This window comes from Zingiber officinale, chromosome 9A (assembly GCF_018446385.1).
Source record: "Zingiber officinale cultivar Zhangliang chromosome 9A, Zo_v1.1, whole genome shotgun sequence".
Lineage (NCBI taxonomy): Eukaryota > Viridiplantae > Streptophyta > Magnoliopsida > Zingiberales > Zingiberaceae > Zingiber > Zingiber officinale.
This window is the reverse complement of record NC_056002.1, coordinates 79,506,613-79,511,578: the sequence shown is the minus strand read 5'-3', so window position 1 is coordinate 79,511,578 and position 4,966 is coordinate 79,506,613.

The following is a 4,966-nucleotide window of genomic DNA, read 5'->3' as shown; positions in this document are numbered from 1 at the left end:
AACTTCCCGGTAGCCGAAGCCTACAAGTGCCGAGATACTTGTGCTTCGCTCCTACGGAAAAATTACCCATAAAAACATAAAAAACTAAATTTTACAGAAAATCACAGAAGGTTTAGTTTTCATAAAACCAAAAAATTAAACTCGTACAAGCCTTGCACGTGGCTCTGATACCACTTTTGGGTTCATCGGGCCGCGAAAACCGCTTTTCGCGTCGCGGAAATCCCGAATCACCCAAAGCCGTAGATCCATGCAAGGAAAACCGAATGAAATACAAGTACGAGTTTCAAAAACTTTAGATCTACTCCTAGATCTATGTGTTGAGAAGTATACCTTGAAGCGTGCCCTTTCGCGTTCCCGCTCGTCCAAGGAATTGTCGGATCTCTAGATCGTCAAGCGTCGGTCCTCTAGAAGTATCCACACGGACACGTAGGTGGAGAAAACCTCACACAAAGGTGTGCTAGCACCTTGGTAAGATTTGGCCAAGCAAGGAGGAGAGGGAGAGGGAGAGCTTGAGGAAGAAGAAAAGAGTGAATGAGGAGTCAATGAAAATGAATTTCATTAACCCCCTAAAGTGGCCGGCCACCTCTCCAAGAGTAACCCCCATTTCTCATTTAATGCCTCATTAAAGAGAATGGGTATGTGTCACGCCCCGAGAGTAAGGTTGTCCGACGAAAATCGGACAGCACCTCCCCTGTAGCAGTGACAAATGGAACCAGTATACATCACCAACAGATAATACATATGCAAATTAAATCACAACCACGCAGATAATATGCAGCCCACACGGCTGTAAAAACAAACACAACGGAAAACAAGAATATCAAGTATAAAATAACGAAAACTCACCGCCGGCCGACCCGGCTTGACTCCTCGACCAAAACAACCAAATACAAAATAACAAGTCCACAGCCAAATTATTACAATGCTAAATTCAAAGGTTTAACTCACAATAAAAGGAAAACCAAAACCATAAAACCGTCCTCGGAAGTGACGTGGGACCGGCAGTCGGGAACCTCCTCCAAGTGTACTAGTATCGCTATCAGCTACCTGGTGAAATTACCAATGTGGGTGGTGAGTATAAAAAAACTCAGCGGGTAATAGAATAGACAGTGCATGAGTAAAGTAAAGAACGGTAATACAAAAGGATACAGTCTCGAAAAGATAAATAGCAGATACTACTATGTAAACAAAGTATATTTCCAAACCTAAAACCATATCCTAGGCTAACAGTGTAAGGTCTGAGGAAAACATAAACTGCTAGAGTACTACCCATAATCACCCAGACCACATGTAAGGTATACTGTAAAAGAAAACAGTGTCCACGCATACATAGCAAATATATGTGGGATCAGAACAGCATAAGTAGACATATAACAGTAGAAGCAGGTATAATAGAAACGACGTATGCACGGATGGTCACCCCGCCCACCTCTCTGCACCACGACCCCTGTATGGTCGAGAGACCGGATCGATGACAACTGTACAACACTCCAGCCGCCACTACTCTCGAGTGACCGAGCGGACAGTTTGCATAGTAGCTAAATAGCTACATAGCAATAGGGTCCCTGCGGCTCACAACTCCAGCCGCCACTACCCATGAGTGACCGAGTGCAGCGCGACAGGACACGCGGCACGCTCCAGCCGCCACTACCCATGACTGGCCGAGCGTGCGGCTTTGGCTAATGACCGTCTCAACCACATGGGAGCCAAGGTCATCGGCGATGCATGCATGACATGATGCGAATAATGCAACAGTCATCATATATACAAAAATCAGGTATGCTACATGAGTCCACATGCTCAATACTAAGCATGAATAAACAGTAGTCAAACAGATAAACATGACATATAGTATCTGCTAGTTATCAAGAATAACAACGGGAGACTGTATAGATACGGAAATGAGCGTCTCGAAGATTGAGTGGATAAAGTATCAAGCACAAGAAATGAAATGAGTGGAGTCAAGATAAACTCTACTTTATCTGGGCTACTCATGCACCAAAAACAACAACTAAAGAAATAAGTAAAAGTACCCGCCTAAAATGTAGGCTGAATCCGACGTCAACCTCGTCACAATACCCGCCTCGATCAAAGTCCTGTGTCAACGTACAAAATTTAACTGAATACATAGAAAACAGAATAACTAGACTAGTGTACAAGGCATGCGAATTTAATCTGAGTTCCAGTCATTATCCAAACGAAATCGCACTAATTTGCACGACCTAAACCAAAACCATGGTTTATGTCTTCAGATCGAACAATTCCCAACCGAAACTATGTCCATTTAAATTCCGAAATCATGCATTTTTCCCAATACACCAATGCACAAAATATCAGTTCAATTAAACTAGGTATCGGAAAACCTAAACATTACCTCACGGTGAGCTCCCCACTGTTGACTCTCCGCCGGAAGGTGAGATCGCCGGCGCTAGCACACCGATGCTGCCCAATGCTACAGATTCACAGATTCGAGCTCTCACAGGGCTACCAACAACACAATCACACCCAATCAACACATAATCCCAACAGAAACCTAACAACCAGCACTGTAGGTCTACATCCAAAGCTGAAAATGGCTTACCCAATGACTCACGGCCGAAAATCATCTGCTGGGGATGTCCGCTGTGTTGGATTGCTGCTGGAGAAGCTTGGCCGAGCTCCTCACAGTGAACCACTGCCAGAACCGAAACTCAATCAATAAAATCTCGCATTCCAGCACCAAACCATGAATTTCCTTAACTAAAGAACCCAAATCAAGATAACCTATACCTCCACCTACCTTGCTGCCGAATACCTCCACGATCAACGGAGGAAACCCGATCAGATGCACTCAACTCTAGCCTCGGAAAGACGAGATAGTTTCTTGCGATGCAGATCAACGTCCCACTTCAATCTCTAGTACGACGATTCAAGCTCCGGCGTTCACCGAGGTCAGAACAGCTCACCCGACCGAGGCATTTCGAAGGAGGATGTCACCAAGAAACCTCCGACCAGGCGTGGGGAGGACCAGCGACTCGTCTCGCACCCCGGCACCGGCAATCGGTTGCGAGCATACGTCGGTGCTGAGCCCGTCGGCGAGAATAGAGGGCAAGTGAGGAGAGATCGGCGGAGGCAGTAGGCACGAAGAAATAAGGGTAGGCGGCGATTTAGGGCTTAGGACTGTAGCTTATAAGGGGAGGGTTTGGGTTAGGTTAAGTTCTCACAACTCCTTAACTAACCCTCGTTTAATGATAATTTACTTTACCACCTTAAGCTTAACAATTTATCCCCTTAAACATTATCATACGACATCCAAATAAATCCAGAAAAATGTCCAAAAATTCCCAGTAATCACTATAGGTTATTTTATTTTGCCGTATCTCACATTCTCCCTCTCTAATAAGAATTTGGTCCCCAAATTTACGACATAAATGCAATAAACGACTAACGACATGCGAAGTCAATCATTAAATGAAATAACTTGCATACCTTCATCAAACAACCGTGGGTACCGCGCTCGGATCTCATCCTCCAGCTCCCAGGTCGCCTCGTCATCGGAATGATGCTCCCATCCAACCTTGACCAATCAGATTGTCTTGTTTCGCAGCTGGCGTTCCTTACGATCCAATATCCGCACTGGAGCCTCCTCATATGTTACATCTGGCTGAAGGGTGATCGAGACATCTGTCAAAATATGCGTAGGGTGTGGTACATATTTCCTCAACATAGATACGTGAAATACATCATGCACCCCGGCAAGTGAAGGAGGCAGCGCCAGTCGATATGCTACCTCACCGATCCTCTCAAGTATCTGAAAGGGTCCGATGTAACGAGGAGCTAACTTCCCTTTCAATCCAAATCTCCTAACTCCCTTGGTAGGAGACACTCGCAGGAACACATGATCACCCACAGAGAACTCCAAAGGTCTCCGTCTCCGATCTGCATAGCTTTTCTGTCGGTCCTGAGCTTCTGACATTCTGCGTCTGATGATACCAACTAACTCTGCATCTCGCTGAATACGCTGGGGGCCCAAGACTGACAATTCTCCAGCCTCGTCCCATAAGGTAGGAGATCTACATGCTCTACCATATAATGCCTCGAATGGTGCCATCTGAATCGCTGAGTGGTAACTCTTATTGTATGCAAACTCCACCAAGTGCAAATGATCCTCCCAGCTACCGCCGAAATCCATGACACAAGATCTCAATAGATCCTCCAATGTCTGGATAGTACGCTACGACTGCCCATCCGTCTGAGGGTGAAATGCAGTACTAAAACAGAGTTCAGTACCCATAGCCTGCTGGAGACTCCGCCAAAATCGAGAGGTAAATCGTGGATCTCTATCTGATATAATACTCAGAGGTATACCATGCAATCTGGTGATCTCTCTACAGTATAACTCTGCCAATCTATCCAACGAATCCGTCCGACGAATCGGTAAGAAGTGTGCAGATTTGGTTAACCGATCAACGATTACCTAAATCGCATCATGACCCTTCCGGGTCCGAGGTAGTCCTACCACAAAGTCCATCGTGATATGCTCCCATTTCCATTCTGGTATTTCTATCTTCTGCAGTAACCCAGCTGGTCTCTGATGCTCTGCCTTAATCTGCTGACAAACTAAACACTGTGCCACAAATGTCGCAATATCCTTCTTCATACCATTCCACCAGTATGATCGTTTCAGATCCTTGTACATGCGAGTACTCCCCGGGTGAATCGCAAATCTAGATCGATGTGCTTCCCGTAATAAGTCCTCCTGAACAGGATGTGACCCAGGGACACATAATCTGCCGCGAAAATACAAAATTCCACTATCATCACAGGTAAACTCTGTCTGCTGGTCTGAGGTAACTCTACTACGTAAAAACTACAGATGCTGATATGTAGCCTGAACCTCTTTGATACGCTCCACTATAGGTGACTGAGCAACCATGGTGACTAGCAAGCCTCGCTCTGTCTGTGCTTGCTCCATCAACCCCAACTC